Source organism: Ornithorhynchus anatinus, chromosome 1 (genome assembly GCF_004115215.2).
Source record: "Ornithorhynchus anatinus isolate Pmale09 chromosome 1, mOrnAna1.pri.v4, whole genome shotgun sequence".
Taxonomy (NCBI): Eukaryota; Metazoa; Chordata; class Mammalia; order Monotremata; family Ornithorhynchidae; genus Ornithorhynchus; species Ornithorhynchus anatinus.
This window is the reverse complement of record NC_041728.1, coordinates 151,063,175-151,087,267: the sequence shown is the minus strand read 5'-3', so window position 1 is coordinate 151,087,267 and position 24,093 is coordinate 151,063,175.

Here is a 24,093-nt window from a genome sequence, read left to right as displayed (position 1 = left end):
AGAACAGGGAAGGAGATACAGATTTGGGTATCATCCATGTAGAGATAATAGCTGAAGCCATGGGAGGAAATGAATGAATCAATTATATTGATTCAATGCTTACTTCAATAATGTTGGTATTTGTTAAGCACTTACTATGTGCCGAGCACTGTTCTAAGCGCTGGGGTAGATATCGGGGAATCAGGTTGTCCCACGTGGGGCTCACAGTCTTAATCCCCATTTTACAGATGACGGAACTGAGACACAGAGAAGTTAAGTGACTTGCCCACAGTCACACAGCCGACAAGTGGCAGAGCTGGGATTCGAACTCATGAGCCCTGACTCCAAAGCCCGTGCTCTTTCCACTGAGCCACGCTGCTTCTCCTTTGTGCAGAGCACTGTAATAAGTGCTTGAGAGAGTACAATATAACAGAGATATTCCCTGCACACAATGAGCTGGTAGTCTACAGGGGAAGACAGATATTAATATAAATAAATAAATTATGAATATGTACGTAAGTCCCGTGGGGCTGGGATGGGGGATGAATAAAGGGGGGAAGACAGGGCAATCTAGAAGGGAGTAGAAAAAAAGGAAAAAAAGGGCTTAGACAGGGAAGGCCTCTTGGAGGAGATGTGCCTTTAAAAAGACTTTGAAGATGGGGAGAGTATTTGCCTGTTGGATATGAAGAGGGAGAATGGGCATGAGAGAGGCAGGACATGAGAGAGAGGTCAGAGGTGAGATAGATGAGATCGAGTAGTTTGGCATTAGAGGAACAAAGTGTGCAGGCTGGGTTGGAGAGTAGCAAGATAAAGCTGCCCTTTCCTCTCCATCCAAACTGCTACTCCAGTAATACAATCACTCATTCTATCCAGCCTGGATTACTGTATCAGCCTCCTTGCTGACCTCCCAGCCTCCCATCTCTCCCCACTCCAGTCCATACTTCACTCTATTGCCAAGATCCCTATTTATTTTGTTAATGAATTGTACATCGCCTTGATTCTATTTAGTTGCCATTGTTTTTACGAGATGTTCTTCCCCTTGACACTGTTTAGTGCCATTGTTCTTGTCTGTCCGTCTCCCCCGATTAGACTGTAAGCCCGTCAAACGGCAGGGACTGTCTCTATCTGTTGCCGACTTGTTCATCCCAAGCGCTTAGTACAGTGCTCTGCACATAGTAAGCGCTCAATAAATACTATTGAAGATCAGTTTTCTTCAAAAATGTTCAGCACATGCCACCCATTCCTGAAAAAACTCCAGTGGTTGCCAATCCACCTCTTCAACAAACAAAAACTCCTCACTATTGGATTTAAAGCTCTCCATCACCTTGACCCCTCCTACCTCACTCACTACTCCCCTACTAGAACCCAGCCCACACACTTTAATCCTCTGATGCTAACTTTCTCTCTGTACCTCGATCTCGCCTGTCTCACTGCCGACCCCTGGGCAATGTCTTCCTCTGGTCTGGAACATCCTCCCTCTTCAAATCTGACTGATAATTACTCTCCTTCTCCCTCCACCCCAAAGCCTTACTGAAAGCCTTATTCAAAGAATCTTATACAAAAGGCCTTACCTGACTAAGCCCTCCATTTCCTCTTCTCCCATTCCCTTCTGTGTCACCCTGACTTGCTCCCATCATTCTCTCTCCCTCCCAGCCCCACAGCACTTATGAACGTATCTGTAATTCATTGCTTATATTAATCTGTCCCTCTAATAATAATAATAATAATGGTGGTATTTGTTAAGCATTTATTGAGCACTATGTGCAAAGCACTGTTCTATGCGCAGGGGGGATACAAAGTGATCAGGTTGTCCAACGTGAGGTTTACAGTCTTAATCCCCATTTTACAGATGAGGTAACTGAGGCACAGAGAAGTTAAGCGACTTTCCCAACGTCACACAGCTAAGTGGTGGAGCTGGGATTAGAACCCATGACCTCTGTACTCCCAATCCTGGGCTCTTTCCACTGTAAGCTCATTGTGGGAAGAGAATGTGCCTGTTTACTGCTGTACTGTACTTTCCCAAGTGCATAGTATGGTGCTGTGAACACAGTAAGCACTCAATAAATATAACTGAATGAATGAAGGAGGTAGGAGGGAAGAAGATGATTGAGTACCTTAAAGCCTATGACAAGGAGTTTCTGCTCAATGTGGAGGTGGATGGGCAACCATTGGAGGTTCTTGAGGAGTCAGGAAAGATGAGCTGGACGTTTTTATGGAAAAGTGATCAAGGCAGCAGAGTGAAGTATGGACTGGAGTGGCGATAGATGTCGTTATGGAGGTCGTTACAGTAATCAAGGCAGGATAGGATGAGTTCTTGGATTAGTGTGGTAGAGGTTTGGATAGAGAGGAAAGGGCAGATTTTAGCAATGCTGTGAAGATAGCACCAACAGCATTTAGGGAAAGATTGAATTTGTGGGTTGCATTAGAGAGAGGAGTCTAGGTGCTCAATAAATACAAGTGACTGATTGATTGAAGATATGATCAATAAGCAATTAATAATGGCTACTGATCAATCACCTTCAGAGTTTTAATTATTAGGTCTCCCCATCATCGAAGGAGGGGCAGCACTGGGGAAGAGGGAGGTGGGACCTTTTGAAAGCTCCTTTGGAGGAAGGGACCCAGGATGACCACGAGCATTCAGATAAGCAAGGGGATGTGCCACTATGTGCTTTTGGGACACACGTGCTTTTGCTTTCTCCTCTGAAACTGAAGCTAGCTCTGTCCCGGCTTCTCATCCCTATCCCCAACCCCTGTGTTACCACCCCTCCGGGGGGAAGGGACTGTGTATAGGTAAAGGGGGATATATAGGCATGTGGTATCCAATTTTGGACAGGGGGACAGAAAGGTCTTTCTGTAAGGGATGAGGCAACCGAGGTGAGGAAACTCCCTTCTCTCCCCTCAAAGCAGGTACGTAACCAAAGGGAAGCAGCTCTTCCCCAGCTCTTTAGGAGTGTTCGTACCACCTGAAGCCCATTCATAGGCACAAGGCCTGGAGTGGTGGCTGGAGCAGCGAATACTAGCTGGGGCAGGTAGAGGAGACAAAATGAGAAGCTTCGTGATTGTTTTCTCTTTATTTAAAAAAGAAATACCAAAAATAATTCCTCTAGGGCTAGCAGCAAGCTGGGGCAGGGGTGACTTCGTGGCGGTACAGATGTGTCAGATTGAGTCATATGATAATAATTATGTTATTTGTTAAGCACTGTATTAAGTGCTGGGGGGGATACAAGCAATATGACTAGTAGGGGAGAATGGAGCCATGATGGGTCATAATTCAACTGCTTGTACTAGAGATTTAATAAGGCACCCAGAAATATTAGTAATCCAACCTGATGCCTCATACAAACTGCTTCCCCATCATGGACCCGCTCTCATTTTGTGAAGTAAATCAATCAGTGGCATTTATTGAGCACTTATTATGTGCAACACACTATACTAAGAGCTTGGGTGAGTACGGTAATACATAGTTAACAGATGCATTCCCTGCCCACAGTAAGCATGCAGTCTAGAGAAAGAGGCTAATGAATGTGCAAGAAATTTAAACCATTCCTCCTGTTGTTCCCTTATTCTCTTTCCAGAAGAAAAGTCTTCTGCCTATAATAATGCTGCAAAAGTATTTTAAGCACATAAAGAAAAAGCCCAGAATATTTCTTACCAAGTAAATGGTGTAAATAACTTGACTGATGAAATAAGCATGTATTTCACATATAATAAAAACACTAAAGATGAAGAAAGAGAACCAGATTTATCCTGAGGGAAGCCTAGTCAGGAAGGAATTCAAATAGCTCTCTGGTAGGCATACTTAGGCAGTAAAGAAGATGGGTGATTCAGAAAATATATTTTATTCTTTAAATATTATTGAACTACATAAGTAGATGGATAAAATAGAATCCATATAAACATTTTTTTGACTGATTTGGTATAATATTTGGGAAATGAGGCTCTCCTTAGTAGAAAAACAACAGCAGGGAAGCAAGCTTTTTTGAAATCTCTGATTTTTTAAAAAAGATCACTTCTTCAAAACCTATATAATGATACCAATTCTTCCCAGAAGTACTTATAGCTACCACTCCTTCCATCCTCTTGTTGATGATGGATTCTGTTTTAATTAAATAGATTATTTTGATAAATAGAAATTTTTGGCATGTATGCAGAAATTCATTAATTCATTAATTCATTCAATAGTATTTATTGAGTGCTTACTATATGCAGAGCACTGTACTGAGCGCTTGGAATGTACAATTTGCCAATAGATAGAGACAATCCCTGCCCAGTAATGGGCTTACAGTCTAATTGGGGGAGACAGACAAAAACAGGACAACATAATCACGATAAATAGAATAAAGGGGATGTACACCTCATTAACAAAATAAATAAGGTAATAAAAATGTATACAAATGAGCACAGTGCTGAGGGGAGGGGAAGGGAGAGGGGGAGGAGCAGAGGGAAAGGGGGCTTAGCTGAAGGGAGGTGAAGGGGAGGAAGGTGGAGGGAGCAGAGGGCAGAGGGGGAGCAAAGAGGGAGCAGAGGGAGCAAAGGTAAAAGGGGAAGCTCAGTCTGGGAAGGCCTCTTGGAGGATGTGAGCTCTCAGTAGGGCTTTGAAGAGAGGAAGAGAGTTAGTTTGGCAGAGGTGAGGAGGGAGGGCATTCCAGGACAGCGGGAGGACTTGGCCCAGGGGTCGATGGCGGGATAGGCGAGAACGGGGGATGATGAGGAGGTGAGCGGCATAGGAGCAGAGCATGCGGGGTGGGCAGTAGAAAGAGAGAAGGAAGGTGAGGTAGGAGGGGGCAAGGGGATGGAGAGCCTTGAAGCCCAGAGTGAGAAGTTTTTGTTTCATGCAGAGGCTGATAGGCAACCACTGGAGGTTTTTAAGGAGGGGAGTGACATGCCCATAGCATATGTGCAAGAAGATGATCCAGGCAGCGGAATGAAGAATAGACTGGAGTGGGGAGAGACAAGAGGAAGGGAGGTCAGAGAGAAGGCTGACCCAGTAATCCAGCCGGGATATTATGAGAGCTTGTACCAGTAAGATAGCCGTTTGGATGGAGAGGAAAGGGTGGATCTTGGCGATATTGTAAAGGTGAAACCGGCAGGCATTGGTTACAGATTGGCTGTGTGGGGTGAATGAGAGAGCCGAGTCAAGGATAACACCAAGGTTGCAGGCTTGTGAGACAGGAAGGATGGTCGTGCCATCCACAGTGACAGGGAAGTCAAGAAGAGGACAGAAATACAAAGCAAGGTTTATACGTTTGCATTTTCTTCAATGAAATAAAAATTGAAATTTATATATCTTTATTTTTTCTCCTGTGAAGAAGCTTCAGACATCATAAAAATGGTTACTTATATGAGGTATAGGACATTGTGTCGTTTGCCCAGTTTTTTAAATTAACCTCGTAAGTACATTAGTGCTATCTCACTCTGGGAAGGAACTTGTCTACCAACTCAGTTGTATTGTTCTCCTCAAAGGGCTTAGCATAGTGCTCTGCCCACAGTAAGCACTCAATAAATATGATAGATCCTACTGATTATGTAAATGTGATTACAAGATCAATATTGCTTCAGGATGGCTCTCTTCAGTACCAAAAGAAGGTACCTTATTGAGAGGCTGGCATTTGAGACATACATTACATTTCACTCCAGAAGAGGAAAGCACCAAATCTAATTGCTCTGAGTAGTTTAGTGGAAAGAGCATGGACTTGGGAGTCAGAGAACATGGGTTCTAATCCTGCCTGACTCCACCACTTGTCTGCTGGGCAAGCCAGTTAACTTCTCTGACCCTCAGCTCCCTCATCTATAAAATGAGGATTGAGATTGTAAATCCCAAGTGGGACAACTTCATTACCTTGTATCTACCCCAGCGCTTAGAATAGTGCCTGGCAATAGTAAGGACTTAACAAATACCATTATTATTATTATTATTACATCAAGATCCTTAAGATATTTCACAACAGTATGGCTGGTCTAGCCAGAGATGCAGGTACCCTGTTTGACCCTTCCACATCACCAACAGTGTTAACCAGAGATACTGGGACAAATATATTCAATCTGTCATTAATTGCCAAGCTTGTGGACACTACCAGGGACTTTGAAGAGAATGTCAGAATATATTCCCAATTCACTTCCATTTCAAGGCTCTGTCCATTATCAAAAGACTTTGAGACCCTCATCAGGGTCTCTTCTGTGATGACAACTGGGCTCTTAACAACACATACACACACTTGCATATGCACATATATACAATCTCAATCAACAGCATTTATTGTCTGTTACCGTGTGTAAGGCACCATACTAAGTCCAGATGTGAACACTAGAGTAGGTAGACACTATCTCTGCCCTTCATGGAACTTAGAATCTAATGCATCACACAGACACACACAAAAAGCAATGTTTGGCAAAGTCAGTCTAGTATTATGATATAAGAAAAAGCTGAAGAAACGTGAGATTATGCACCAAGTTACAGCTAAAATTTTGACAGTACAGAACTAAATTACTTTTAGCTACCTAGGTAGCATGTTCTCCAATGATGCAGAGATAGATGAGTGAGTAGGAAAGAGAATGAAAAAGAGAAGCAGTGTGATGTAGTGGAAAGACTGGAAAGAAGGTCAGAGGACTTAGGTTCTAATTCCAACTCTGCCACTTGCCTGCTCTGCGATGTTAAGCAAGTCACTTCACTTTTCTGTGTCAGTTTCTTCATCTCTAAAATGGGGATTCAGTTCTTGTCCCCCATCCTATTTAGACTGTGAGCCTCATGTGGGAGAGGAACTGTTTCTGACCTTATTATTTTGTATCTAACCCAACTCTTAGTATAGTTCTTGACACATAATACATGTTTTAACAAATATCACAACTATTATTCAAAAGGGCAAAATGTCATTTGAGAGATTGACCTAGTTTTCATAATACTGGGCCTTCAAGATTCATTCTAGTTAGGTGTCCTTTATACTATAGTAATATCGAGAAACTATGGTTGGAAACTCTGGGCCTCTTATGAAAAATCCATCCATTTTCTTGAAAAATTTCACAATCGTTACTTACAAACCGAGAACATGTCTACCAACTCTATTATGTTGAACAGGTCCAAGCACTTAGTACAGCAGTCTGGACACAGTAAGCACTCAATGAATACAATTGATTGATATTTAACATCAAATGACAGGGCAAAATAAGCAATAATGAGGTCCCAGAATACACAATGTCATTGAGGCAGCACTTGAAACCACAGAAAAGAGAGGGGGGTGGAGGAGGGAGTCTTTATAAGAACAGATACTAGCAGGATACTCAAGCAGCTCAAGTATGATGAACTGATAGGTGTTCCACTTCAGCCAGGTGGAAATCGCATCCTCTCAAAGTGAATGCCAATTCAGTCTCTGCTTTTGTGATCGCCAGAGAAGTAACCCACAAGGGTAATGTCTGCAGTTCTCACCACAGGCAAATCTGCTCTGCTGATGGATTAAAATTCAGAAAGGATTTCATGAAAGGAGAGAGGACACAATACTATTATAAAGACTTATTGGTGTACTGTCTCAAGCAATTTGATATAATAGTGAATTCCTGGGAGACCACTGCAGCAAACAATCGGCCTGGCAGGCAGAAAATAAGAGACGGGTGGCTTTCCTTGAGCCTTCATGAAGATCAAGATGCTGGGAGATAGATGCAAAAACAGACAGACTCTATTTGAGGAAAACACTCTAGTGCAGTTAGAAACGAGATTTATGTGCCCACAATGTGGAATAGAATAGCATGTGTGCTCTGGTCTCTTCGCTCACACACACATGTATGGGTAAGATTTCACTGTCAGCATTATCATCGTAAATAAAACTATCTTCAAAATATGGTGCATATATATATGCATATATATATATATATATATATATATTTGAAGATATTTTGAAAATACACATAATATGTAAATGATTACAGATGTAAAGTGGTGTTGGCAGAAATACAATTAAAGTGGTTTACAATTTCTGTAGTCACTGCCCATCCATTTCCTACAGCTGTTCATCAGAATGGAACTAAATCATTTCCTTGATCAATATAAAAAACACCCATTTTTTCATCCCCCAGGGTTCCATTGCTCATCTTGTTATGTACACTTTGAATCTGAACTATGCACATATTCCTAGTGATTTCAAAAGGGGTTTTATGTTCAGAACAGCACTGCAGGAAAGGACAAAGATGAGAAAGCAGGCTTCTAATCCCAGATATAGTGTTTCATCTCTTTAATTTAAAAAAAAAAAATATTTCGAGGGGGAGCAAATATTTATCTTGAGAAAATTCTGTAGTGGGGATTCAATACTTGTTTCCCCTCTTTCTTAGACTGTGAGCCTCATGTGGGTCAGCAATTGTTTCTGACCTGATTATTCTTAGTACAGTTCTTGGCAAATAGTATGATCTTTAATCAGTTTGGTAAAGGACTCCAGTTGTGTATGGTGAGTCTGTGGTAAAAGGAAGTTCATTAAAAAAGAGGCTGTGGTGCCTTTCCCCCCATCCAATGATATTCTCAGCTGGTTTGCAGAGCCCATAATGCTTTAGGCATAAAGCATTTCAGAGCATAGCTTCAAGGAGCTGAAATCATCAAGCTCTAGAGATCATTCATTCTACCCCCTGCCTCCAGGCAAATGAATGAACCATCTGGGGTAGAGGTGTATCTATTTCTATTTAGGGGGGTGTAGAAAAAGGCCATAACAGGTTTTACAGCATGAGTGAGTATCACACTCCAGAATACTATACAGAGTGAATAAAGGCACAGCTGCTGATAGTGAGGGCAAATGAAGATCTCATAGTGGATAGATCACAGGCCCGGGAGTCCAAAGGTCATGGATTCTAATCTTGGCTCCATCAGTTGTCTGCTCTGTGACCTTGGGCAAATCACTTCACTTCTCTGGGCCTTAGTTACCTCATCTGTAAAATGGGGATTGAGACTGTGAGCCCCATGTGGGACAGGGTCTGTGTCCAACCCAATTTGCTTGTATCTACCCCAGTGCTTAGTACAGTGCCTGACACATAGTATATGCATAACAAATACTGTTATTGTTATTATTATCATTTCTTGTCCACCAGGCACAAACTCTACCACTCAGTCCAGTCCTCCTGCTGACAGTCTGACATTTTTAGGATGTGAGACTCATTCTAACCCTCACCCCTTTGGCAGAACAACTTAAGTGCCTATCCAATTGACAATGACTGCCCCCAAAATAGAATTCCATGCATTGAGCCAGTCACTTGATCAACTGTATTTGCATCCAGATAAGAGGGCTGTGATAAGTGTCTAAAACAAGGTCATTATGGGCAGGAAACATTTGAACTAACTCTGTTGTACTATAGTGCTGAATTGTACTGTGATGTACTATTGTACTGTAGTTTCCCAAGGGCTTCGTACAGTGCTCTGCACACAGTAAGTACTCAGTAAATAACACTGATGATGATAAAGGTGAAAACCATTTATCTTGTTTCATCTATGGACAGAGACCAAAGCTGGTCAGAATCATCTTCATGAGATCCTTTCATCAACTTGAAGTTGTTGATTAGAACCTACCTTACCTCACTGATTTCCTTCTAAAATCCAGCCTTAATGTTAGTTAGTTTTTCTAACCCCACCTTACTCACTGTTCCTCAAATTTATTTATCTTACCAGATATCATTTATCTCCCTCTGACCTGAAACTCCCTCCCTCTCCACATATAATAATCAACCTCCCCACCTACAAAGCCTAATTAAAATCACCTCTCCTCCAAGGGTCTTCCCCATCTAAGACCACTTTTCCCCTACTCTCTCTTCCTCCTGCACCACCTATGCACTTGGAACTAAACCCTTTAAAATTTCATATTCACCCAACCCTCAGATCCACAGCACTTATGTGACCACATACACCATATAACTTACAATCTACAGGGGGAGACAGATGTTGATATCCATAATTTATTGATTTATATTAATGTCTGTTTCACCCTTAGACTGTAAGCTCCTTCTGGACAGGGATAATGCTTAACAATTCTGTGTATTGTACTTTTCCAAGAGCTTAGTACAGAGCTTTGCACATAGTAAGTACTCAATAAATAATAATAATAAATAATAAATGTTATTCATGCCTGTCTACTTGCTTTGTTTTGTTGTCTCTCTCCCCCTTCTAGACTGAGAGCCAAGTGTAGGGTAGGGATTGTCTCTATTTGTTGTCAAATTGTACTTTACAATGCTTAGTACAGTCTTCTGCACACAGTAAGCATTCAATAAATGCCATTGAATGAATGAATAAATGAATGAATAAATAACCACTGATTGATTTATTGATTAAAGAGCCTCATTTGCTTTTAGAGAATGAAGAAAATTTAGGATGACTAAGTATATTGCTCTAGTGACCTGGATAATCTTTGTTATGATGATTATACAACACTACTAGCAGAAAGCAAAGAAGAGTTGAAGGGCTTATTATTAAAAGTTAAGGAACAGAGAAAACAAATGGGCTTATATTTGACTGCATCTCTCAGGGTGGCACCTGGGGAGTTTCAGTCCTCCACCAGTCTCAACTATGGAAGGAAGAGTCAAGCAGTGGCATTTACATTCCTAGCTTGGGCAATGGCTAGCTAGTGGAAGGCATTCTTCTACAAGTCAAAATTCACCTGTGCTGGGCAGCAGCTGCATGGGAGAGAGTCAAGGGTGGAGACTCAGGTTTCCTGCATAGAAGGAGGCAATGGTAAACTGCTTCTGTATTTTTACGAAGAGAACTCTATGGATGCACTACCAAAATGATTATAGATGGAGGTGAGATGTTCTGGTAGAGATGTGTCCATATGCAATAGCATAAGAAACAACAACAACATTTTTGATTGTCAAGGAAACAAAGATAATGACAACTGGAAGTTTTAACACATTTGTAGTGGATGGAGAGAAGATTGAAATAGTTGACAATTTTTCTCTCCTGGGATCAATAATCAATAACAAAGGAACAAGTAGCCAAGAAATACACCAAAGATTAATTTTAGGAAGACTTGCTATGAAGAGCCTGGAAAAAGTCATGAAATGTGCTGATGTAACAATCGCCACAAAAATACAAGTTGTCAACTCTATGGTTTTTCCAGTGACAATGTATGGACCGGAAAGTTGGTCAGTGAAAAACAGAAAGAACATCGACTCTTTTGAAATGTGGTGTGGGGAAGGCTTTTGCGAATACCGTGGACTGCCTGAAAAACAAACATGGATTTTGGAGCAAATTAAGTCAAAGTGGTGCTTGGAAGGCCAAATGACTCTATTTAGATTAACATATTCTGAACACATAATCAGGAGGACTAATTCTTTGGAGAAGACACTAATGCTAGGAAACATCAAGAGAAAACATGGAAGAGGCAGACCAGCAGCCAGATGGATAGAGACTATAACAATGATAACGGAAGAAAGGTTACAGATTATGGCAGAGGACAGGACATTCTGGAGAAAGTATATCCATGGACATTTTGGAGCAAGTATATCCATGGAGTCGCTATGAATTGGAAATGACTTGATGGCACTTAATAATAGTAATGATAATATGGGTAAGAAGAGAAAACTTTCACTCAGAAATCTTTAGAGGTTATTTTCCTAACTGTCCCACTAGGCATTGCTGACTATAATCTATCATTTTCACTGAGCACCTATTCACTACGGAGCTTTGTACTGTGTGGGAGAGTATATTAGGATTAGTAGATCCTGTCCCTTCTCGTGAACACTTCCGATTGTTGGAATTTTTCTCTCTGATTCAGATGGTATCAAAGGAAAATCCACACCATCTGTTGCAGAGGAAGTTTTTCCTTTTTGACCTTTCCAAGAACACTTCTATGGAGGAATCCAAACACCATATTTGCTCTAGTAATAATAACATTTCTAGCATTCATTTTGTGCTTTATTTTCATCTTATTCAAAACTACTCCTTTATCATTCTATATTTGTACTGCTAATAAAGGAAAAAAGTTCAATATGCCAGAAAGTATATCTCTGAAGAGTGGTGAGAAGCAGGTCTGGTATTAAGCAGACCTAGGTTTGAATCCTGATTCTGTACCTTTTCTGTTCTGGGACCTGGTCAAGTCACTGAACTTCTCTGTGCTTCTCTTTCCTCATCTGTTAGAAAAGAATTTGATATTTATTCCCCCAATTATAATAATAATTAGTGGATTTGTTCAGTGTTTACTATATGTCAAGCACTGTTCTAAGTCCCAGAGTAGATAAAAAAGTTGTCAGGGTGAACACATCATGTGGCACACTTTATAAAAAGGATATCATTTGTTACTGCATAGATTCCTAGGTTTTTATGCTTGCTCTCTGAAATATAATACCTTGTACTTGATTCTATTTCTTCTCATTGTATTTATAAAATCGTTGTTCTGGTGAATCAGGTTTATTTCAAATTGTATTTCTGCCTTCGAATATGTCAGCAGTTTTACTGAATGTCATGTGTGACTTTGATGAGCACATCCGAAATTTTGTGGCATAGTGAATCAAGCAAAGGACTGGGAGTCAGAAGGACATGGGTTCTAATCCCGACTACCACATATGTGCCGTGTGATGTTGGACACTGTAATAAGCGCCGGGGTGGATACAAGCAAATTGGGTTGTACACACTCCGGCAATAAAGAGAGACAATCCATGCCCACAGTGAGCTCACAGTCTAGAGTGGGGGGAGACAGACATTAAAACAAATATACATCAGTATAAATAAAATAAAATTACAGTTATATACATAAGTGCTCTGAGGTGGGGAGTAGGGGGAAGAGCAAGGGAGCAAACCAGGGTGACCCAGAATGGAGTGGGAGGTGAGGAAATGTGAGACTTAATCTGGGAAGTCCTCTTGGAGGAAATATGCTTTCAGTAAGGCTTTGAAAGGAGAGAGGGCACTCCTTTAGTGCTTACCTTCTCAATGTGCCTTTATCTTGCCTGTCTTACCCCTGATTCATAGCCCCCATCCTGCCTTTGGCCTGGAACGGCCTCCCTCCTCTAATCTGACAACCACCACTCTCTTCCACCCCTCGGCCCTTCAAAGCCATATTGAAAAAAAAACCTCCTCCAAGAGGGCTTCCCAGACTAAGCCCCACTTTTCCTCATGTCCCACTTCCTTCAGTGTCACCCTGAATTGCTCCATTTGCTCTTTCTCTCTCCCACCCCCAAAGCACTTATGTACATATCTGTAATTTTATTTATTTGTATTGATGTCTGTCTCTCCCACTCTAGTCTATAAGCTCATTGTGGGCAGGGAATGTCACTGCTTATTGTTGTATTGTACTTTCCCAAGAGCTTAGTACAGTGCTCTGCACACAGTAAGCACTCAATAAATATGATTGATTGAATGAATGAATGAATGAATGAATGAATAAATGAGTGGATGAAGTAAGCACTTAAATACCAGTATTATTATTATTATCATCATTATTCATCTAAATAATCAATTAGGACGTTGAAGAGAACTGGCCCCATTTCTACTCCTTGGAATCTGGATGGGTACATTTCCCCAGGTTAGCTAAGAACCAGAAAAATTAATGCTGCGGGGCAAACTCCAAGCCTGAGCCACTCTTCCTGCCCTTCCCAGTCAAGACCAAGTTTGACCAGTTTGTGATGAGATGTGATATGAGACTGAATCCTAAGACTTAGAGTCTGGATATAAGGACTCCAGAGAATACAGCTATTGCTTCTTCATCATCTTCCTATCCTATTACTTTATCATAGAAGAAAATTAAATGGCATGGTAAAATGTCCTCCCTGAAATGCTCTACTTCGATTTGTAACTACCTTGGTTAAAAATTGAACGATGATTTGTTTTGGTATTTTCCAGGTATTGATGTGAACCTGATTGGGATGAAATTAACAGTGTGACATTTTTTCCCCCCAGTTTTAAAAGATCAGGTACATCATTTCTCCTTTTTTCCATTCTCTACGTCTTCTCCTGTTCTCCATTTATTCTCAAAAATAATGTTAATCCACAAAAATAGCACACAATTTCTTCAAAACAGTTAGTTCTCCCTTAATGATGAGGTTGTGTTTTCACAGAACAACACATTAAATATCATTCCAAGCACTTTTTACATAACCCTGCACACAGTAGGTCAATTAATCAATAGTATTTATTGTATATCTACTTATATTTACTCTTTATCTCATGATAGGTGTTAAGCATTTACTATGTGGCAGGCAATGTACTAAACTCTGGGTACAAGCTAATCAGTTTGCACACAGTCCATGTCCCACATGGAGCTCACAGGTCTTAATCTGTAGGGAGTAGGATTTAATCCCTATTTTACAGAGGACGTAATCCCTATATTACAGAAGAGTTAACAGAGGCACAGAGAAGTTTAGGATTTACCCAAGGTCACACAGCAGAAAGTGACAGAGCCGAGATTAGATCACAGGTCCTGCTGAACCCCAGGACTGGGCTTTATCCACTAGACCATGCAGCTTCTACTGTGTGCATAACATCATACTTGGAATTTTTGGTGACTACAAAGATGAGGACGGGGTTTAGGTCATTGCATTTTGCAAGAAAGACATCACTGATGATTTTAGAGAGATGGGTTTCTGTGTAATGGAGGGGGTAGAAGCCAGATTGCAGGGTACTTAGGAGAGAACTGGAGGAGAGGAAGTAGAGAGAATGTTCAGAAAAAATATAAACAATTTACTCAAAGAATCTGAGAAGTATAGGGAGGGAGATAGATTCAATAACTAGAGAATGCTATAGGGTCAAGGAAGGGTTTTTCAGATTAGAAGAGACATGTGCATGGTCCCAACTGCTCACCCCATTTTCCCACAACCTCTGGAGTTTCCGATATCCCTTTTCGAAGAGTTTTGTTTTATACTAATAAGAACAAGAGACTGGCAGGCAGGAGAACTGGAAAAGAGCACCTGCTGCCATGAGAAGAAACATGTTAAGTGTCCATCACACCCACAATGACTATTGCATCAGCCTCCTCACTGACCTCCCTGCCTCCTGTTTCTCCACACTCCATTTCCTACCTGACTGTTATCTTGATCATTTTATTTTTTTTTAAAAATGTTCGGTTCACATCTCCCCACTTGTTAGGAACCTCAAGTGGTTGCTACTCCACCCCTGCACCATATAGAAACAGCTTATGCTAACCTACTCCCTATGCTTTGGTCTAATTTACCTCACTGCCCACCCCTTTCCACACCTTTCCTTTGGTCTGGAACTCCTTCTCCTATCATATGCAATAGTCCACCATTTTCTCCACCTTCAAGACCCTCCTAAAAATCACATCTCCTCAAATATTTCCTCATTCCCTCTACTCTCTCACCCTTCTGTTTAGCCTTTGCATTGGATATTTAGCCTTTAAGCATTTAATATTTACCCCTCCTTCATCCCCACTACACTTGTATACACATCCATAATTTATTTTAATGTCGTTTCCCTCTCGAGGTTGTAAACTCATTGTGGTTAGGGAATATATCTACCAACTCTGTTGAATTGTACTTTCCCAAACACTTAGTACAGTGCTCAATAAAGACCATTGATTGTTTGATTGATGTTCAAAATGAGGGGGGATTGTGTCACTAATGTAAGGGACTGGACAGGCAGATTTTCTCACAAATCTTATCCATCTTGGAGGAACCAGAAGAGAGAGACTGAGAAAGAGGATTGTAAAGCAATGTTTTAGTTGGACAATTCCAAACTACAAAAATTCCCTGGAAGTCCTTCATTTGTCATAGGAGTCATAGATTAGCAAACCTTAATTTTATAGCACACCTATTAGGGATTCATTAATGTTTCTTTCTCTCTGGAGTGATTCTTATTTCCTCTTCTCCCCATTTCTGGGGAAATAACTATTTGAGCATTCAGCCTCTGGAGAAAGAGGTGAGCAAGGAAATACGTGGTTCTTTCCCACAAATCCACAGCATCAGAGATCCCCAGGAATACATGAGATCAACTTTCATCACTGAGTGGTGCCACTATGCAATTTTTCATTTTGGGTGGTCCCTGCTGGTTCATCTTTTCTTTCTTCTGTTGTGAAATCTTAGAGAGTGTAGATTTGCCAAATTTGTAATATGCAGGGATTAAAAAATGTTGAATGCTTAATAAATGTTTATTATAATAAATGATTTAAATCATTATTATGCTATCTAATGTCCTTGGATTGCCTTTATTCTTTAAATTCAAAAGCAAAATTATGCTGGGTTCAGTGTCTTTCATTCATAGTCTGATTTTTTTTTTTTTGATCTGAGCTTTTTTAATGTTCCTACTCAAGAGAATTTAAGATTTATTACAGCTTATCTGAGAAGCAGCAAGGCAGGAATAGGAGTCAGAAACCCTTGGTTCTAATTTGAGCTCTGTTGTTCGCTTGTGGGGCAAATCACTTAGCTTCTTTGTGTCTCAGCTTCCTCACCTGTAAAATGGAAATTAAATAAATTCTCACTTATGATGATGATGACGATGATGGGATTTGTTAAGCACTTACTATGTGCCAAGCACTGTTTTAAGCACTGGGATAGATACAGGCTAATCAGGTTGTCCCACTTGGGCCTCACAGTCTTAATCCCCATTTTACAGATGAGGTTGTTCATTCATTGAATCCTATTTATTGAGTACATACTGCATGCAAAGCACTGAACTAAGTGTTTGGAAAGTACAATTTGGCAACAAATGGAGACAATCTCTGCCCACAGGGGGCTCACAGTCTGAGGCACAGAGAAGTTAAGTGACTTGCCCAAAGTCACAAGCTGAAAAGTGGCAAATTGGGATTAGAACCCATGATCTCTGACTCCCAAGCCCGTGCTTATTCCATTAAGCCACACTGTTTCCCATTATGATTATCTGCTCCTATATTCAAGGGAATTTTATTTTAAAAATCCTTCTCTTCCTGTCTGGGTGACATGATGGTATTTGTTAAGCACTTACTATGTGCCAAGCACTGTTTTAAGTGCTGGGGGGGCAGGATACAAGGTAATTAGGTTGCCTCACATGGGGCTCACAGTCTTAATCCATGGCTCAGTGGAAAGAGCTGGGGCTTGGGGTCAGAGCTCATGGATTCAAATCCTGGTTCAGCCCGCTTGTAAGCTATGTGACTTTGGGCAAGTCACTTAACTTCTCTGGGTCTCAGTTACCTCATCTGTAAAATGGAGATTGACTGTGAGCTCCATGTGGGACAACCTAATAATAATAATAATGTTGGTATTTGTTAAGCGCTTACTATGTGCCGAGAACTGTTCTAAGCGCTGGGGTAGACATAGGGGAATCAGGTTGTCCCACGTGGGGCTCACAGTCTTAATCCCCATTTTACAGATGAGGGAACTGAGGCACGGAGAAGTTAAGTGACTTGCCCACAGTCACACAGCCGACAAGTGGCAGAGCTGGGATTCGAACTCATGAGCCCTGACTCCAAAGCCCGTGCTCTTTCCACTGAGCCACGCTGCTTCTCCGTGCACCTGATCACCTTGTATCCTCCCCAGCTCTTAGAACAGTGCTTTGCACATAGTAAGCGCTTAGCAAATGCCATAATTATAATTATTAATCCCCATTTGACAGATGAGGGAACTGAGGCCCAGAGAAGTGAAGTGACTTGCCCAAAGTCAAAGAGTTGACAAGTAGCAGAGCTGGATTAGAAGCCTTGATTTTGCTTCTCAAAGCTGTGGATACATAGTTAAAACACCATGCAACTCACCTCTAAGAGAAACATTCTTCCCTCTCCTCCAATCCACCTGCTTAGACTCCAAGCATTTAACAGCCTAGTGCTTCTTATGAAGTTTTTGCTTGAAGCTGAGCTCCACTAGAGCAGGCTGAGTGATACTCATCTCTCTTCTCAGAAAACCTGTGCTTATTGGGTCAGCCACCCTGCTGGCCCCTCTGTCTCTCATTAAGGCTGACCCTCAAAGATCACTATAGAGGTGTTTTTGCCTGTAGATAAAACAGGTCTATTTTGGGCACTGGAACACATTTTATAACTAATCTGAAGTAGCCATTATATGGATATCTTTTAGTGGCTGTGATTTAAGATACTGATCAGAAACTAGAAAGCTCAGTACTATTTCATCTTGGAGGATCCTTAAGATAATTCAGGGATTTGGGATGTAATTAAGTGGAGCATGGGGGTTGCTTTCTTTCAAAGGCCCGTTTATAGAGAATGGTCTTCCTACCCTGCTACTAGTAAGTAGCTATCTTCATAGAACTGTGTAAATGTCACTTTTCAAGATTTGCTCAACAGTTGGGATTCTAAAGGGAAGATGAAGATTGTTCAAGGGAAGATTGATCAATCGATCAATCAATAGTACTTATTGAGTACTTACTGTGTGCAGAGCACTATACTAAAGCTCTTGGGAGAGTACCATACAACAGAGTTGATAGACATGGTCCCTACCCACAAGGAGCTTACAGGCTAATAAGGGGGATGGGTGGAGGTGGGGTTTGAGGGTGGTGGGGACGGAAGGAGAAAGACATCAACATAAATGAATAAACAAATTCATAAATGCTAAGGGGTTGAGGATGGGTGACTATCAAGCCCTTAAAGTGTACAAATCCAAAGGCATAGATAATGCAGAAGGGAGACGGCGTAGGGGAAAAGAGAGCCTACTTGGGAAAGGGCCTTTGGAGGACATGTGAAGGTGGGTGAGTGGTAATCTGTCATTTATGAAGAAGCAGGGAGTTCCAGGTCATAAGGAGGATATGGGCAAGGGGTTGAAGGTGAGATCAGGGATACCAAAGGTACATTGAGAAGGTTGGCATTAAAGAAGTGGAGTGTGTGGTCTGCACTGTGGTAGGAAATCAGTCAGGTGAGGTAGAAGTGGGAGAACTGATTGAGTACTTTAAAGCTGATGGTGAAGAGTTCCTGTTTGATGTAGATGTGGCTGGGCAACCACTGGAGGTTCTTGAGGAATGCGGAGACATGGATTATATGTTTTTCCAGACAAATGACCTAGGCTGCAGAGTGAAGTATTGACTGGAGTGGGGAGAGACAGAGGTTGGGGTTTGAATTTTATGCTTCTAGGTAACAATGCCTTTTTGTGAATAATCTTCGTAGAAATCAAATTTTCATTATTAGGGGATTTGGAGAAGAGCAATTGTATTGCCATGGTGCCTCTCAACTGTTAATGAACTTCATCAATTTATGGAAAGATTTGGAGAGCAGACTGTGAGACATTATGGTAATCACATTTTCTCCTGAACCCACAATTGACTAACTGCAGGCACAAGTGGCTACTTCAGTTGAAGGGTGTAAGGATCTCAGTAAGTAACTGCAGTTAACTGATCTTGGACACAATTATTCCAAAAGAAAATTTCCCAACACAATTATTGCCAAAGAAAAATGATTATACAACAGGAACATCTCACATAGACATATTGAAGATTAGTCAAATAGGATACTTGCTCAGTTTATTTAGAGATAAAACAACCACCAAAAAACCCTCCTGTTCAAGTGAATAATCATATGTTACAGTTATAAATAATTTCTATTTAGTTCCATAACACCTACAATTAGTCTTAAATCTCTCCTACAGGTCACCAGTAGCAAATACAATTTTAAACTTTCACTTTCCAATATTATAACAGCTACTAAAAAAAAATAAATTACTTCTTTCTTGTTTCTATATTCCCCCAGTGCCATTACTCCCAGAACTGTTATCACATTCTTGGCTTGAGGTTCATCTTATCCAAGAGGCCTTCCCAGATTAAACACCACTTTTCCTCATCTCCAACTCCCTTCTGCATCACCCTGCCATGCTCCCTTTGCTCTTCCCCCACCTCGCTGCCCACAGCACTTATGTACAAATCTGTAATTTCATTTATTGGTATTGATGTCTGTTTATTTGTACTGATGTCTGTTTCCCCCCCTCTAGACGGTGAGCTTGCTGTGGGCAGAGATTGTCATTCTTTATTGATGTATTGTACTTTTCCATGAGCTTAGTACAGTGCTTTGCACACAGTAAATATGATTAATATTATTAATAATCAATATGATTGAATGAATGAATGAATAATGCCTGTCTCCCCCTCTTTACCGTAAGCTTATTGCTGGATGGGAATGGGTCTGTTTATTCTTATATTGTACTTTCTGAACTTTTAAGTACAGTGCTTTGCACATAGTAAGCACTCAATAAATATGACTGACTGACTCCCAGACCCGAGCTCTACCCACTAGGTTATGCTATTTCTCCTTATGTTGTCTGTCTTCATTTCCAAGTGTTTGTTGGTAGGTGTCTTCTATTACACTGTCCAAATGTTTAGCTCATTCATGTGACAATTATTGTTTAACATAAATTTAGTTTGTAGCAATGCCAACCTGATGCAGCCAAAAGTTCTTTTATGTATATTGCTGTGATGTCAATATTGCTTTTCTACTGTCATGATTGCCATATGATTAATGACAGGCCCTTGTGTTTCAGAGAGTTTTGCATTACTCCTTTTGCTGGTTAAATCTTCATGTCCTTTGTGCTCCCTGGAAGGACTGAGTCTATAGCTTTTATTTTAGGATTTCTAACAATCTTTCATCCTTCCACTTGTCCTTTGATCTAAAGGCAAATATACTATACATGTCATTCCACTTCACCTCAATGGCTCTAAAAACTTCCTGTTTTTTCCTTGATCATTGTAAATGGATTTATTGGGCATCCATGAGAGCAATATACTGCTATAACCCCTCCACACCCCACAGCATTTGTGTATGTATGTATACACATAGCTATAATTCTAAATATTTACATTAATGCCTGTTTACTTGTTTTGATGTGTATATATCTATAAATTTATTTATATTGATGCTATTGATGCCTCTTTACTTGTTTGATATCTGTCTCCCCTTCTCTAGACTGTGATCCTGTTGTGGGCAGGGACTGTCTCTCTTTGTTGCTGAACTGTACTTTCCAAGAGCTTAATACAGTGCTCTGCACACAGTAAGCACTCAATAAATAAGATTGAATGAATGAATGAGCTAAGCTCTTATTTAAAAACAATCAAATCATGAGACATACTCTCTGCTCTCGGGAGCCTAAACTCCAATGAGGGAGACTTGAAAGTATTTACCAAGCGTAAGTTGAATGAATTCAAGTGGGCATTCAATAAAACCTGCTGCTGCTGCTCCTATTATTATTACAACTTACTACAACTACTGCTCTAAAAGACACATAATGCAAACTCAACTCAGATGGTACAATATATTAGTTCTTTGGCTAAACCATCAGTTCTAAAATCAGGAAGCAGGCCAACTGTAGTAAGATTTAAAGATTTTACATCTTTAGCCTATAATGCAAATAGGCATTTTACTTCCCAGTCATGAAAAATAATCTGTGCATGTCTTAGTGGAGGATCCTAGCAGACTGACAACCCAAGACAACCCAGAACTCAGAGGCATTTGAGTTCCAGTTCTGCAGGTCAGTACCACTCTTTCTCTTGGGCAGAAGCAGTTATCCTGTAGGAGACTTGCCCATTTTTCTTTAGGAGGAAAAGGAAAAATGCTCTTCTGCCCATTCCTTATTGACTACCTTCAGCAAGGGAATTATTTTATTCTCTTTATGACCTAGAAATAGGTACACTGATTTGATACATGGAGAGGATTCTACAGACCAGTAAGTAGGTTCAAAATACATGGCATACCCATATAAATATATTACCTATTTCATATTTTTTTGCAATCTTTTTATTCACTTTAACCAAATGACTACTACAGCTGCTCCCACAGACTCTTGGACTCCATCTTTGCTGCCAAGAAAAGTTCTGTGATAACTGCCACCTTCCCTCCCTCCACCAAAAGGGTCCCTGCTCCTGGCTTGCTCTCAAATGCTCTTGGACCCTTAATAATAATAAAAATAATGATAATGGTATTTGATAAGCACTTATTATGTGCCAATGGACTGTACTGACACAAGCAAGTCGAGTTGAACACAGCAGACTTTGAGCCTATTTTGTCTACTTATTTGTGCTTTGTTTTAATGGCTCATTACTCCTTAAATGTGTGCCTCCAATCCCTTTTCCTTACTTAAATTTTGGATTATGACAGGGATCATGTTCAAATCCCACCTGTGTATTCCTCTCCCAGCATTTACTACAGAGGCAGTGATTAATAAATACTATTACTACTAGCTTACTAGTAAGCTTCTTGAAGGCAGAGATCATGTCTATCAATTCTATTGTATGATACTTTCCCAAGCACTTAGTACAAAGCTGTGTTCATAAAGCAGTCAATAAATAAAATTGATTGATTGATCAAGGCTTCATCATCCCATCTTTTGAAGGACAATTGGCTTTCAATCAATCACTGATATTGGTTCATTCATTCATTCAATCATATTTACTGAGAACTTACTGTGTGCAGAGCACTGTACTAAGCACTTGGAAAGTACAATTCAGCAACAAATAGCAGCAATCCCTGCCCACAGTGAGTGCTTACGGTTTACAGAGGACTTTATTAGGCACTTGAGAGAGTACTATAACTCCCTATCCCAGCACTATATCACCCTTAATCAGTTAGATACTTATCCTTATGCTCTGCTGTTTCTCCTGGCTGTGATTTATTTTAATGTCTGTCCACCCAACTAGACAGCAAACTCTATCATTTTTAATGGCGTTTATTAAGTGCTTACTGTATGTCAAGCACTGGTCTAAGCTCTAAAGTAGGTTTGGGTTTATCAGCTCAGACACAGCCACTGTCCCACAAGGGCTCACTGTCAAAATGGGAGGGAGAATGATTATTTTATCCCCCTTTTACAGCTGAGGAAACCGCGGCCCAGAGAAATTAAATGACTTGTTGTGTGACTTGGTAACAGCAGGCAAGTGGTGGAGCAGAATTAGAACTCAGGTCCTCCGAATCCCAGGCCTGTTCACTTAGTAATGGGCCATGAGACTTCTCAAGATCCTTGAGGCCAGGAATTGTGTCTATCCAATCAACTGTACTGAACTTTCCCAAGCACTTGGAACAGGGTCATACACATAGTAAGTGCTTAATATATATTAGTGAGTGATCAATTTATAGAAATGATTTCTTCTCCCAAGGAGTTTACAGTTCAGTCGGGGAGACAGGTAGTAAAATAAATTACAGATAAGGGAAACAATAGAGTGTAAGGATAATAATAATATTGATGATATTTGTTAAGTGCTGACTATGTGCCAAGCACTTTTCTAAGCACTGGATATGGATATAGGTACTCTGGAATTGTGGTGGGAGGATATCAAAGTGCTAGAGGTTATAAAAGCAAGGGCACAGCTGATGCAGAAGGGAAGTGGGGAAATGAGAGGTTAGTTAGGAAAGGCTTCCTGGAGTAGATGTGATCTTGATCAATCAGTCATATTTATTGAGTGATTACTATGTGCAGAGCAATGTATCAAGCACTTGGGAGAGTGTCTACCAATTCTTATTACATGGTACATCCCCAAACCCTTAGTAAACATTCAATAAATCCCACTGATTTATTGAGATGGCAAAATAACAGATTTGGTAGAGATGCTCCCTGCACACAAGCAGGCTAGTAGGGTTTGGAAGGTGGAGAGAGTGATAGTCCGATGGTTATGAAGGGGGAGAGATTTCTAGCCAGGAGGGAAGGCAAGGTGAAGGGGTCAGTGGCAAAAGAGGGAAAATGGAGGCAGAATAAGTAGGTTGGTGTAAAAGAAGTGGGTGGGCTTGTAGTAGGACAAGAGCGAGAATAGTTAGGAAGATAAGAGCTGACTGAATGTTGGAAGAGAGATATTTTTAAATTATCTAGCAAGGTTAAACTTGCCTATTTAACACTTGAAACAGTTAAAACGTGTCCCCTGTCCACATGTATCTGGGTTTACATTTCTCATGAAATAGGGGAGTCAAACTCATTCCTCTATTTTATTCTGTATTTTTTAGTTAGCAATTGGCTACCAGGGCTCCAGCTCATAAAAGTTGATTTCATTCCATATCCCTTGAGGAAAATAAAAAACAGGGGTCAGGGAATTAATGAAAGCTCACCAATAATAGCACTCAGGCTTTCCTGAGGGAGGAAAAAAAAGGCAAACAAAAAAAACGTAAACATTGGAGTTCTAGGTGAAATTTTGAATCATGAATTTCCAAATGTTTGAACCAGCTTATGATCAACACTGGCTCTGAAAGAAATTCTCTACATGATATTAGTTTATTTTCCACATATTATGGCATTTGTGGCCTTGAAATGATCTGGAATGTGCGGTTCAAGAAAGCT